Below are 15,330 nucleotides of genomic sequence, written 5' to 3'. Positions count from 1 at the left end.
ATCCACAATCAGCTCTTCTGTCTAACTGGCAAAGTTGTTGCTGCGACACCCCTCAACTAGCTGATATTCTTGTTTTTGTATGCCCTCTCATCTCCTTCTGAGCTTCTACCAACAATGGCTATATCATCAGCAAATTTATAGATGGTATTTGAGCGGTACCTAGCCTTACAGTCATGGGTATAGAGAGAGTAGAGTACATACTCCTGAAATGCACCAATGTTGATCATCAGCAAGGAGGAGATTTTATCACTATTCCACACAGATTGTGGTCTTCTGGTTAGGATCTAATTATAGAGAGAGGTACAGAGGCCCAGATTTTATAACTTATCAATCAGGATTGTGGGAATGTTGGTGTTAAATGCTGAGCTATAGTCAATGAACAGCATACTGACCTAAGTGTGTGTATTCTCCAGGTGATCTAAGGCCATGTGAAGAGCCATTGAGGTTGTGTCTGCCGTAGACATATTGTGGCTACACGCAAATTGCAATGGGTTCTTTGTTAAGTTATTCAAGATTAATTCTTCACTTCTTTATTCAGATTCAAGATTTTTTAATGTCATTTACAGTACACAAATAAAGGAAAACAAAATAATTGTTACTCTGGATAAGATACAGCACAAAAAGAAACACAAGGTAAAGAACACAATAATAAAAAGACCACAATAAATATATATACATCAGATAGATTGGATGCATAGATTGATTGTATGCCCGTAAAGTGACTCTAGTCACAGAATGTCTGTATATAAGGTGACACCCGCCAGTAAACAATAAAGTAATATTGGTGGGGATGTGGAGGGGTGAGTTAGTGGATGGAGGCGTTGATCAGCCTTATTGCTTGGGGAAATTAACTGTTTTTGACTGTGATGTTCCTGGCATGGATGCTACGTAGCCTCCTCCCTAATGGGATTGAGTCAGACAGTCCATGAGCAGGGTGGTTCAGATGTTACAGGATGTTGCTGGTGTTTTCTGGCACCTTTTTGTATATATCTTCTTGATGGAGGATAGGTTGGTGCTGGTGAAACTGGGCAGTTTTGACCACTTGTTGTAGAGTAGTGGTCACCAACCCATTGATCGTGATCGACTGGTTGATCTTTGAGACTTTCCCAGTAGATCCCGAGAAAAAAAAAGAAAACTAAATACACAAGTACTATTGAGAGATTGTTTCTGGGTTGCGGGGTTTTAGTTCCATTCTTTTTGCCCAGTGCGCAAAAGAATGGGCTCCCCCGCCACGCACTACAGTGTACTTCAGTGGTTCGTGAGGAAACGATATGAGTTAGCTGCACCTTTCCTTATTCCCTATCATGCCCACCATTGAACTTGAATACACGTGAGGTCATTACCCAAGCTCGTCAGGGATCACTGGTTGGCCTCAGGTAACCGACCACCTCACACGGCTGGCAGGAAGTGCCGTTGCTACTGGCCTGGAGCACGGACAGATGGGCACTGCCTCTGAACCTGTTTAGCACACCGAATGTTCATGGGGAACCCTAAAATATTCGCAGACAACCTAATTTGGGCTCAGGGTTTCGTAAGTAGCAGAGCAGCTACCTCGCTGTCATCTACTGAAAGTCATTCCTCAAGCCAAACTTTTGTCAGCCAATAGATCCTACAAAGGGGGCAGATGGACGCTCTCTCCGGACTGCGACCGCCATAGCCCCGGTACAGGAACAGCTGCGCCAGGCCAAGGCGTCTGGTGGCAGGCAGGCGGGAGGCTGGAGTTCAGGCCCGGAGGCTGTCTAATGAGGCAATGAAGCACTCAAAATTGCTTCAGTACCTTGAGTCCAAGCACCCTGCACTTAAAGATAAACCCATTGAGTTTTCTCCAGCAGAAAAAAATGTGAGCAAGCGAGACAGCAGCTAAGTGCTGAGAGCCACGAAAACTAAATTGCAGAATAGACTGGACATAAGGAACCAACTTTGAGTATCGCTGTATTCCGGTCGTATTTAACATCCCCCCCCCACCGGCGGCCGGTCCACAAGCCATAATAATATTGTCAATGTTAAACCGGTCGGCGGTGCAAAAAAAGGGCGGTGACCCCTGGTGTTCATACATTATTTGTACTTCCGGGTTGCGAAGTTTTACTTCCGGTCTTTTCAGCCCCAGTGCGCATGCATGTAACTAATCGATTTGGAGTCGATCTTGCCTTTCACTGAGGCCGAGGTAGGGGATCTTGGGCGTTTAAAGATTGGTTGACCACCACAGTCCATCACATGCAGTTTCCATACCATGCAGTGATGCAGCATGTTAGGATGCTCTCTACTTTGCATCTGGCTTGAGTCTGGATGAGCAGAGTCCAGCTTTCTTCAGCCTCCTTAGAAAGTAAAGGCTTTCCTGATTGTTGTGAATGTGTCTGGCACCATGAGAGGCGGTGTGAGATGTGCATTTCTGGGAGTTTCCAGAAACTATTTGCAGATTACACTGCTGTGCCACTGATATAAAGAGGGGTGTGTGGGTGCTGCAAGTTCTCCAGAATGAGCCCAACACTGTCATATCATTGGCAAGCATAGCAATGTGATTATTAATGCAATACCAAATTCTTGGAGTTAAGTTTGTGTATGAGCATATTGTTTAACTTTAAAAAGGCTGTCTAGCAGAGTTATATGCATATACATCCACTTACCATAATTCCTGACTCCCTTGTTCAGCTGCCATTTCCTTGTTTATTTTAAATATTTTCAGTGTATTTGTGGAAATGGTTTTATCACTCATTTCTTTCAAGTGTGGTCACTGTACTTTGGGGAGTTTTGTGGCTTTAAAATATGATTACGTAAGTATATCGAGACATTTTTTTCAGCATTATGCATTCAAAAATCGATTTCTCAGGCCACAACATATGTAGCAACCAGGTTGTTTCATGTCATTTTGAGTATTTTACAAAGGCTTTCTTGTGTAATTTGCACCTCTTTGGTGATGCATTTTCAGTGCTGGGCATGAGCCTAACAACATAGATCCTATACACCAGCATTCATCAGCACTGCAGGATGAAATTTGTTCGTAATTTTACAAAGATCCTCTGATGTTTGTCGCTTGTTAACTGACCAAGTATTTAAACAATACCTGAACTGCATCTGTGTTATTTTAAAGGGACCTGTGCACACTCATGTTTGATTTTGAAATTTGGTGTATAACATTCTGGAGGGTGACTGCTTATTTTGAAACCTATTGCCAGTCACTGCAGAGACTCACAATGACCATTGCAAACTATGCAGTGTGCACTTGTGTAGTGTAACTGCTGTTGTCATTTGAAGAAATGGATCTGGACCAATGCTTACCATGAAATTATTGTAGAGCTTTGTAATCCTTTGTAGCCCTGACTACAGACTATGTTTTTTGTCAAAAACAAAGTTACGATTAAATTCAACTTTCTAGGGACAGGGCATTCTAGCTATTCCCTGTCTTATTTTGCTACTTTTCACGGCTTTGATGAGGACACTTTTGCTGCCCTGTATAAGATAAGAGAAAGTGACTTTTACCAGAATTACTGGCTCTGTGATGATTTCCACTGCGTGATGATTTCAGATCCCCTTACGAAGCTACATTTCTTCATGTGTCACAAGGACTTCCAGTCTCCCAGTGTTACAAATATAAAAGAGGCTACCACATGCTTGATGCCAGGTATCTTGGGAGTTCGCAAGATGTCTTCATTCTATGGAGCCCCAATTGGCAAGATCTATTTCCTCCTTACATGGTTTCTCACTTGTACGTGTTTTACAACTATTGCAACTGAGTAGCACTATGATGAAAGCTGCAATAGCACAGCAGACTCAATGGAGAACACTGCTGGCTTCTGCAAAATAGAATTTTGCCTTCCGCACCACTCTCGTGGCATTTTCTAATACTCCACAGGAATCTCCAATTTACTTCATAACTTGGGAAACAGGCCAGAAAAGTCCCTGGGCTGTGCACTTCAGGAAGAAGAGGAGCAACAAGGAAAGCAGGTGAATCAGTAGGGAGAGGAGGAGCGGAGAAAGGCAGCAGCACACACACTGTGCAAGCTAAAACATGGTCTACTTGGTACAAGGTTGGCCTTGTCTCAACACACTGTTCGGGATCATCCATAATCTTCCAGATGCTTATACAGAATACCAATTTGCAGCCCAGGCACAAACATCTGCAATAACTGTAATTTATTTGGGATTGGGCCTCATCTCAAAGTCTTTACAGTATTATTCAAATCTCGCATCAGCTGACTGCAATAGCAGAGTATCTGAAAGATGGTCATACATGTTACAGGCAATATCCTGAGACATACTGGCTTTCCCTTTAGCCATTTTTTCTTGAGTGTTTATAGCCAAGAGGCAGCCACAGAGATAGTTTTGCTCCAAAGTTCCCTTGGAAAATGGGAGTTCTCATTTTGGACAACATAAACAGAAAAAAATACTGTATAAATAAATAAAACTTAGCTGCACTGTTTTTAATGTAGCTTATGAACCCTGGTACTTGTGCATTTCCATGAAGGCACAGTAATTTGACCACTACATCTGGGGCTTCTCTGGCTGTCACCTCGCTGCTGAGAAGCTTACCTATTCCCGAAATAGGGAAGCACTTGTCTGTGCTTGTCAGGATGAACTTCAACCCTGGAAGGGCTGCTTCTGATTGTTATGTTCCAACAGGACTGTACCAGTCCAGGAAAGCTGTTCTGGCCCACAGACAAAGATGTCGAGAGACTTAGTGGGAGGAAAAGCCTTGAGTGAAAGAAGTTCTTTAACAGTGCCATCCATGACCCTTGCAGGATCACAGTGCTGTGTAGATCTGCCTACTTGATGAATGCCTCCTTGAAAACTTGTATAAATCTAGATAGCTGCAGTAAAACAGCTCTCATTTTCCAAGATGGTGGCGCGACACAGCTTGCAGCAGCCACTCTGGAGCTGATTATCTGTTATTTGTGAAGTGGGGTGCCGTGCGCAATCATAATTGATTGAAAACGGACTTGGGAGCACGGAGGAACATCGGGGAATCTCCAGGAAGACCTTCTTCATTGCTACTGCTGCTGTGAGGTCCGGGACTCTGCTGGGAAGAACAGGCCCCCAGTCCTCGGGGTCGCGTTGCTGATGGCCGTTGGCTGGGCCGTCTTAATACGCTTGGCAGAGGATGGTGCTCAGAGAAGCTGTGCCGGAGGGGATGGTGGTCGGCTTGGAGGTTCGACGGACTCAGAGTCCACTGCGGTCAGGTCGCTTTCGGTGTGTGCTGCGTCTGCGAGGCTGAGTTGGGCGGTTCCATGGAACGGGCGGGGGTATTCCCTTCTGCCGGGACCCTGGGGACTTGTGGAAACTGGGTGGTGATTTCTTTTGAACTTATAGTCCTTTAACATCTTTGGACTATTTTTACTGTGCCCATGGTCTGTTTTTTATCAATTATGTTATTGTTTGCACTGTTGTAACTATGTGGTTTTGTGCAGGTCTTGTAGCTTCAGTTTTTGGTCTTGTTTTGTCTGGCTCCTTTCTGGGAAATGCGCTAAGATGGTAGCGTGATATTAATACGCAGCAGCCTCTCCGGACTCTGAATTGGGGATTGCCAAACGTTATGTGGACTTTCTGGTGTAGTCTGTTTTGTCATATGCTTTTGTGATATCATTCTGGAGGAACGTTGTCTCATTTTTTAACTGCATTGCATTTGTGGTTTCTAAATGACAATAAATTGAATCTGAATCTGAATTTGCTGAAAAATTATTAGCTTTAGGCTTGATTTTTCGTGCTGCCATCATGATTGTGATATCAGACCTGGTGCTTAATGGGGATGGATAAACACAATGGCACAGGCATCTTACTGATTCCACGTCAGCTGTAGGATCTCAATTTCATGTTCATAGCCTGAGTGAGGTCTCTCCCTGGACAGAAGCAGAAGTGTGGCAATACTTAGTATGGTCCCTTCGTGGAAATGATGTTACTGTGTCTTGATAATTAAATTACTGGGTAGGTATCCAGAGATATTGAGGTATGGATTTGAATCACTCCATGGTAGTTGTGGAAATTAAGTAAATTAAATAAATAGCAAATATATGACAAATATTCAAGTAATTAAATATTATTATTGTTATAAGACCATAAGAATGTAAAACAAAGGAGCAGAATTAGGCCATCTGGCCCATTGAGTCTACTCCGCCATTCAATCTTGGCTGATCCTCTTTTTCTATCTCCTCCTCAACCCCAGTTCCCAGCCTTCTCCCCATAACCTTTGATGCCATGTCCAATCAAAAACCTATCAATCTCTACCTTAAAAACACCCAATGATCTGGCCTTCACAGCTGCAAGTGGCAACAAATTTCAAAAATTCACCACCCTTTGGCTAAAGAAATTTCTCCCCATCTCTGTTTTGAAAGGGCACCCCTCTATCCTGAGGCTATGCCCTCTTGTTCTGGACTCTCCCACCATGGGAAACATCCTTACCACATCTACTCTGTCTAGATTGTTATGTTCTGTCTAGGCCTTTCAACATTCCAAAGGTTTCATTGAGATCCCCCCACATCCTTCTGAATTCCAGTGAGTACAGACCCAGAGCCATCAAGCATTCCTCGTATGGTTACTCTTTCATTCCTGGAATCATCCTTATGAACCTCTGGACCCTCTCCAATGCCAGCACATCTTTTCTAAGATGAGGGGTCCAAAGCTGTTCACAATACTCAAAGTGAGGCCTAAGCATTGCCTTTTAAAACCTCAGCATCACATCCTTACTCTTGTATTCTAGACCTCTTGAAATGAATGCTAACATGGCATTTGCCTTCCTCACCACCAACTGAACCTGCACGCTAATCTTCAGGGTGTTCTGCACAAGCACTCCCAAGTCCCTCTGCATCTCAGATTCCTGGATTTTCTTCCTGTTTAGAAAATAGTTTGCACATTTATTTCTACTACCAAAGTGCATGACCATGCATTTTCCAGTAAGGTGCATGATATTGTCACATGTATCAAGATACAGTGAAAAGCTTATTTTGAACACTGTTCATACAGATTAAATCTGTACAAAGTGCAGTGAGGTAGAACAAGGTAAAACAATAACAGCATACACAATAAAGTGTAACAGCTACAGAGAAAGTACAGTGCAGATAAACAGTAAGGGCAAGATTATATTAGATTGTAAGGTCAAGGGTTCATCTGATCATACTAGGGAGCCATTTAATAGTCTTCTAACAGCAGGGTAGAAGCTGTCCTTGAGTCTAGTGGTACATACTTACAGGATTGAGGGAAGGGGGAGAAGGGAGAATGTTTGGGGTGGGTGAGGTCTTTGATTATGCTGGCTGCTTTCCTGAGGCACTGAGAAGTGAGTCAAGTTGAAATGTAACATGGGGAAAAAAATCAAAGAGTGATGATGATTAAAGGACTGAAGGTGTTATATTTGAATTCATACAGAATAAGGTAGATGATCTTGCAGCACAGTTAGAGATTGGCAAGTATGATGTCATGGGCATCACTGATTTGTGGCTGAAAGAAGATCGTAGTTCAGAGCTTAACATCTAAGACGGGGCTTCCCAACCTGGGCTACACTGACCCTTCAGTTAATGGTAGGGATCCATGGCATAAAAAAGGTTGTGAACTTCTGATCTAAGGATACACATTGTATTGACAGACAGGTAGGCAGAGGGAGTCGGGTGGCTGTGTTGGTAAAAAAAAATGAAACCAAATCCTCAGAAAGAGGTTACATATTTTGGTATAAGTGGAAAGATACTAGCATGGATAGAAGATTAGCTTACTGGCAGGGGGCAAGGAATGAGGATAAAGGGGGCCTTTTCTGGATGGTTGCCGATGACCAGTGGTGTTCTACAGGGGATCACTATTGGGACCACGTCTTTTCAAGTTAAATGTCTGATCTGGATGATAAATTGATGTTTTTTTTGGCCAAGTTATTGGATGATATGAAAATAGATGGAAGGGCAGGTAGTGTTGAGGAAGCAGGGAGTCTACAGATTGGGAGAATGGGCAAAGAAGTGGCAGGTGGAATATAGTGCTCGGAAGTATATGGTCATTTCTTCAGTAGAAGGAATTAATGTATAAGCTATTTTCTAACTGGAGAGAAAATTCAACAAGTAGAGATGCAAAGGGACTTGAGGGTACTTGTTCAGGATTGCCTATAGGTTAACTTGCAGGTTGTGTTGGTAGTAAGAAAGGCTAATGCAATGTTTGCTTTCATTTTGAGAGGACCAGAAAATAACAGCAAGGATGTAATGTTGAGGCTTTACAAGGCATTGGTCAGACCACACGGAGTATTTTTAGTAGTTTTGGGCCTCTTATCTAAAGGGGTGCTGGCATTGGTGAGGGTCCAGAAGAGGTTCATGAAAATGATTCCGGGAGTGAAAGGGTTATTGTCTGAGGAGTGTTTACTGGCTCTTGGCCTGTACTTGCTTGGGTTTTAGAAGAATGAGGGGAAATCCAAATGAAACCTATTGAATATTGAAAGGCCTAAATAGAGTGGATATAGAGAGAATGTTTCATCTGATGGGTGAGCCTAGGACCAAAGGATGCAGCCTTAGAATAGAGGGACATCTACTTAGAGCAAAGATGAGGTATTTCTTTCACCAGAGGATAATGAATCTGTGGAATTCATTGCAATGGATGGCTGTGGAGGGCAAGTCATTAAGTATATTTAAGGTGGAAGTTGATAGGTTCTTGAATAGTCAGGGTGTCAAGGGTTACAGAGAGAATTTAAAAAATGGGATTGAGAAGGATAATGGGCCAAATTGCCTAATTCTGCTCCTATAGGTAAAAAAGAACTGACATAGCCCATAAAGGGGAGGCTGGCTTTTGTGACATGCTAAACTATGTGTACAGCTCTTTGCAGTTTCTTGTAGTCTTATGCAGAACAGTTGCCATATCAAGTTATTATGCTTTCTGTGATGTATCGATAAAAATTGATATGAGTCAATGGGAAGATGCCAAATTTACTTAGCCTCCTGAGGAAGTCGAGATGTTAGTGAGTTTTCTTGGCCATGGCATCAATGTTATTGGACCAGGACAGACTATTGATAATGTTCACTCCTTGGAACTCTCAGCCCTCCCAACTTAAGCTTTGTTGATGTAGACAGACAAATAAATACAAAGTGCAATATAGTAAAGATACTCATGTCTGTAATGATAACCGTGAAACTAATGAATCATGATAAATATCCCACAGCATTCCTCAACATCTTTCAGGAAAGGAAATCTGTCAACCATTTGCAGTCCTGATCCATTTGTGGCACCCGACCCACAACAATGTGATAGGCTAATAACTAACATCCACTCAGTTCAGAGCTGAGTGATAAACTCTAAATAACCTTGGCAATGATGTCCATCATCTGTAGACATTTCAATAAAATGCTCACCCCATATTTATAACACTGAAGTAATTTCAAAAAGAGAATGAATGATGCTGAATGTGCTTAAATTAATTACACACCCGAGAGGTTCCAAACATGCTGGCTTTGTCAGGAACTTCCTCTCTGTCTGTCTTTTTTTCTGTCACTCTACCCTGCTGTCTCCCTTACCCTCTCCTTCATCCTCTCCCTCTCAGTTGCCTTTGCCCTCTCCCTCTCATTCTAACACACAACAGCAGCACTGGTGTGTTTGTATTGTTCCAGTCCCTCTAAGGGCCAGAGCACCAGGGTCACGGTTGCATAGCTAAATTCCAGCAAATGTGGAAGATTCTGTTGAATGCTTTCAAAAGGGTGCACTAGTTGCTCTTTTAAGGCAACATTTGGCGAATCACTCACCTCTTCTGTTATACAGAAATGAAATTGTCATCCTTTCACTTACTTCCAAACCTTCACTAGCTCTTCTAACATACCGTAGTGTTGCTCTTTTAACACTCCAATTTTGGAGCAGGTTTATTATTAGGCTATTATGTTTCAAACATTTTAAAATCTATTTTGTGGTCATTTAAGATATTTTGTTTGAAATGTTTTATGGAGGGATTGTACATTTATAATGATAACCATGAGAAGCTCAATTACTCAACAGGTTGGTGGTTTTAAAGCATTTTCAATTATGACAGAGATTATGAAATAAGAGAAAGTTTAGTGTATGGTAATGTTGAAGGCTTTTCCCACAAACACAAAAGCTAGTTGCTTGAACTAAAGTTTGAACAAAAACTGGGGTTTTCATTTAACTTAAATTAGTTTGTCTTGATTCAGTGGCAACAGAACTAGGCCTTTACAAATATTTTAAATGTTTCTGCTTGATATAATATGAAGATCTTTTCAATAAAGGAGATAACCGTTAATGGTCAGGATTGTAATAATTCAAGCTGCAGGGTATTTGGTAATCATGGTGTGAACTTGAATTCAGTCTTCCAAATTAGCTGGAAGAGATTTCCTTTAATGTAAGGAGTAGCAGAGACAGCTGCCTACGCAGTTCCCATTTGCTGAGAACTGTGTAGCATCCCAGAGCTGTATTTAGCACCAACAGAATGTGCTTAGGCTGGTCACATGCAGAGAGCATATAGTCATCCAACTGTTTAGAGCTGAGCTCTTATCAATGAGTCTTTGTTTATAGTCACTCACTGACAATTCTAAGCCTGCATTTATCATCGACTTCAAAAAATAATAGTTCAATGGAAGAAAAGGAACAGAAGGAAAAAAGTCTTTGTCTCCCCTCACACTTGTTGCCTTAACATACAACAGTTGAAAGCAAGTGTCACTTAAAAAACATTTAAAATATTTTAAAGGCCTGAAGAACATGTGTGTCCCATTATAAAATTTGCTTTGTTATTTTAATTTTTTGTACATGAATGAAATTTATTCTTAAACTGAATTTCCAAATTATAAATTGAATCAGTTCAATGAGAAACAGACCGTCCTCATTGATCATGTCCAAAATGTAAAAGTACTTCAGCAGTTTAAAAAAATATATATCTAATACACCTAATTAAATATGTAGCTTCTGGTGTTTGATAAAGCATTTCATCATACTGGAGTGGTCATAAATTTTCAAATATTTTCTCAAAATGATCACAAGACTGAGATTTATTTAGTTTTATACTGTCCATATTGAGGATATTGCCTCTGCAGATTGGAGTATTTCTCAAAGAATTGGCATCAAACAACTTAGCTAAAAACTATATTATAAAGTTCTTTACTATATTCCACCCAAGTGTTTAAGTTATTACCCCAGAGCAGAATATTCCTGTGTAATAGTAGTACATTTTATTTACTATGTCTGCTGTCATCAAATGGCAGTGGAAAATTAGCATTGGATTAATTAAACATTTTAGAGGAAGTTCTACATTGACTTTGTTTAGTTCAGTCATAAAGTAACCCAGCTTACTGCAGAGCAACAAGGCCAAAAATTAATTGACCTTAGTTTGCCTCTATATACCAGTTTCCCCTCAAAAACATTATGCTACTTTGTAGAAACATAGAAAACCTACAGCACAATACAGGCCTTTCAGCCCACAAAACTGTGCCGAACATGTCCTTACCTTAGAATACCTCGGCTTACCCATAGCCCTCTATTTTTCTGAGCTCCATGTATCCATTCAGGAGTCTCTTAAAAGACCCTATTGTTTCTGCCTCCACCAACGCCACTGGCAGCCTATTCCACGCACTCACCACTCTGCGTAAAAAAAAAAACTTACCCTGACATCTCCTCTGTACCTACTTCCAAACACCTGAAAACTATGCCCTCCCATGGTAGCCATTTCAGCCCTGAGAAAAAGCCTCTGACTATCTGCACGATCGATGCCTCTCATTTATCTTGTACACCTCTATCAGGTCACCTATCATCCTCTGTCCCTCCAAGGAGAAAAGGCCAAGTTCACTCATCCTGTTCTCATAAGGCATGCTCCCAATTCCAGGCAAAATCCTTGTAAATTTCCTCTGCACCCTTTCTGTGGTTCTCACGTCTTTCCTGTAGTGAGGCAACCAGAATTGAACACAATGCTCTAAGTGGGGTCTGACAAGGGTCTTATTTTGCTGCAATATTACCTCCCGGCTCTTAAGTTCAATCCCACAGTTGATGAAGGCCAATACACCCAATGCCTTCTTAACCTGAGTCAACCTGCGAAGCAGCTTTGAGTGTCCTATGAACTCGGACTCCAAGATCCCTCTGATCCTCCACACTGCCAAGAGTCTTACCATTAATGCTATATTTTGCCATCATATTTGACCTACCAAAGTGACCCACCTCACACTTATCTGGGCTGAACTCCATCTGCCACTACTCAGCCCAGTTTTGCATCCTATCAATGTCCTACTGTAACCTCTGACAGCCCTCCACACTATCCACAACACCCCCAACCTTTGTGTCATCAGCAAATTTACTAACCTGTCCCTCCACTTCCTCATCCGGGTCATTTATAAACATCACAAGAAGTAGGGGTCCCAGAACAGATCCCTGAGGCACACCATTGGTCACTGGCCGCCATGCAGAATATGACCCATCTACAACCACTCTTTGCCTTCTGTGGGCAAGCCTGTTCTGGATCCACAAAGCAATGTGCCCTTGGATCCCATGCCTGCTTACTTTCTCAGTAAGCTTTGCATGTGGTACCTTATCAAATGCCTTGCTAAAATCTACCTTCATCAATCTACCTAAAATCTACCTTCATCAATCTACCTAAAATCTACCTAATCAAATCTACCTAAAATCTACCTTCATCAATATGTTTAGTCACATTCTCAAAAAATTCAATCAGGCTCATAGGGCATGACCTACCTTTGACAAAGCCATGCTGACTATTCCTAATCACAGTATGCCTCTCCAAATGTTTATAAATCCTGCCTCTCAGGATCTTCTCCATCAACTTACCAACTACTGAAGTAAGACTCACTGGTCTATAATTTCCTGGGCTACGCCTACTCCCTTTCTTGAATAAGGGAACAACATCCGCAATCCTCCAGTCCTACGGAACCTCTCCTGTCCTCATTGATGATGCAAATGTCATCGCCAGAGGCTCAGCAATCTCCTCCCTTGCTTCCCACAGTAGCCTGGAGTACATCCCGTCTGGTCCCAGTGACTTATCCAACTTGATGCTTTTTCAAAAGCTCCAGCACATCCTCTTCCTGAATATCTACATGCTCAAGCTTTTCAGTCTGCTGCAAATCATCCCTACAATCACCAAGATCCTTTTCCGTAGTGAATATTGAAGCAAAGTATTCATTAAGTTCCTCTGCCATCTCCTCTGGTTCCATACACACTTTTCCACTATCACACTTGATTGGTCCTATTCTCTGACAGCTTATCCTCTTGCTCTTCACACACTTGTAGAATGCCTTGGGTTTTCCTTAATCCTGTCTGCCAAGGCCTTCTCATGGCCCCTTCTGGCTCTCCTAATTTCATTCTTAAGCTCCTTCCTGCTCACCTTATAATCTTCTAGATCTCTATCATTACCTAGTTATTTGAACCTTCCATAAGCTCTTCTTTTCTTCTTTACAACAGCCTTTGTACACAGTTCCTGTACCCTACCATCCTTTCCCTGTCTCATTGGAACATATCTTCACAGAACCCCACGCAAATATCCCCTGAACATTTGCCATATTTCTTCCGTACATTTCCCTGAGAACATTTGTTTCCAATTTATGCTTACAAGTTCCTGCCTGATAGCCTCATATTTCCACTTACTTCAATTAAATGTTTTCCTAACCTGTCTATTCCTATCCCTCTCCAATGTTATGGTAAATGAGGTAGAACTATGATAAAATTTGTTATAATGTATCGCAGTTTCTCAAGCTTCTAATCAATCTCTCTCCTCTTTGAACCTTACCCGCTCTGAATGCACTGCATCCACTCTCTCCACACCAATCCCAACCTCACCATCAAACCCACAAAGATGGTGCTGTTGTAGTCCAGCAGACTGACCTCTACCTAGCAGAGGCCGTGCAACAAATTTCAAACTTCTCCTCTTACCTACCCATTGAAAAGGACCCCAATCAGGACCATCAAAACATTGTCTGCGACACCAGCACCAACATGTTCATCTCTGGAGATCACCCATCTACAGCCACCAACCTCATAGTTCCCTTGCCCAACACTGCTCATTTCTACCTTCTGCCCAAGATCTACAAACCCAACTTATCAGGGAGACTCATTATTTCTGCCTGCTCCTGTTCCACTAAACTCATAGCTGGATAGCTTGACTGCATTTTATCTGATCACCTGATCACCTGATTTTTCCCATGGATGTCCAGTCCCTATGCATTCTATCCCCATCAAGTTGGTCTTAAAGCTCTCTGCCTAATTCTTAACAACAGATCTGATCAGTTTTCCTCCAACCCCACCCATCCTCCATCTAGTGGAACTGGTCATCACCCTCACCAATTTCTTTTAGGTTCCTTTCTCCAAACTCAAGGTGTAGCCATTGGCCCAGCTAAGCCTTCCCTGGTAATGCTCTCCAACTCTTTGTACACTAGATTGACGACTGTATGAATGCTGCTTTATGCACCCATGCTGAGCTCATCAATTTCATGAACTTTGCCTCCATCTGCCACCCTGCCCTTAAATTCACTTGGTCCATTTCTGACTTCTCTCTCCTATCTCTGGATATCTCTGTCTCCATCACAGGAGACAGACTGCCTACCAATATCTTTAATAAACCCACCAGTTCCCATGACTATCTTGACTATAACTCTTACCTCTGTGAATCCTTCTTAATTCCTTTGTCTCTGCCACATATGTTCCCAGGATGAGGCTTTCCTTTCCAGGACATCAGAGATGTCCACCTTCTTCAAAGAACAGGGTTTTCTTTCTTCCACCATTGCTGCTGCCCTTATCCACATCTCCTCCATTTCCCAGACATTCACATTCACCCCATCTTCCTGCCACCTTAACAGGGATAGTTCTTCTTGTCCTCACCTGTCACCTCATGAGCCTCCACATCAAACCGATCATTCTCCGCAACTTCTGCATCTTCGATGGGACCCTACCATCAAACTCATCTTTACCTCCCACCTACTTTCTGCTTTCCACAAGGATCACTCCCTCCATAATTCCCTTGTCAAATTCAATCCTCCCCACTAATCTCCTACCTGGCACTTAAACCTGCAAGTAGCAAAAGTGCTACACCTGCCCATTTACCTCATTCCTCACCTTCATTCAGGACCCCAAACAGTCCTTTCAGCAGAGGCAACACTTCATATGAGAATCTGCTGGGGTAGTCTACTTTACCCAGTGCTCCTGGTGTGGTGCTCCTCCTACTGTACCCAGTGCTCTCTGCATTGGTAAGACCCAGTGTAGGTTAGGGTACCGCTTTGTCTAGCAGCTCAGCTCCATCTGCAAAAAGCAGCATTTCTCAGTGGCCAACTATTTCAATTCCTACCCCTTCTCCTGTTTTGACATGTTGGTCCATGGCCTCCTTTCTGCGATGAAGAGCCCACTCTCAGGATGGAGAGTCATCTCATATTCCATCTAAGCAGTGTTATG

General features: G+C 42.3%; 1 protein-coding gene across 5 annotated transcripts in view; it reads left to right on the top strand.

Moving 5' to 3' along the window:
• The window catches only part of LOC132403148 (KH domain-containing RNA-binding protein QKI), a 529,050-nt gene that overhangs the window by 428,568 nt on the left and 85,152 nt on the right, over positions 1 to 15,330 (top strand). The gene's annotated exons all lie outside the window — the stretch shown is intronic.

This window comes from Hypanus sabinus, chromosome 12 (genome assembly GCF_030144855.1).
Source record: "Hypanus sabinus isolate sHypSab1 chromosome 12, sHypSab1.hap1, whole genome shotgun sequence".
In the NCBI taxonomy this organism is placed as follows: domain Eukaryota; kingdom Metazoa; phylum Chordata; class Chondrichthyes; order Myliobatiformes; family Dasyatidae; genus Hypanus; species Hypanus sabinus.
The sequence above is the reverse complement of the archived record's forward strand: the minus strand, read 5'-3'. Positions and strand labels throughout refer to the sequence as shown.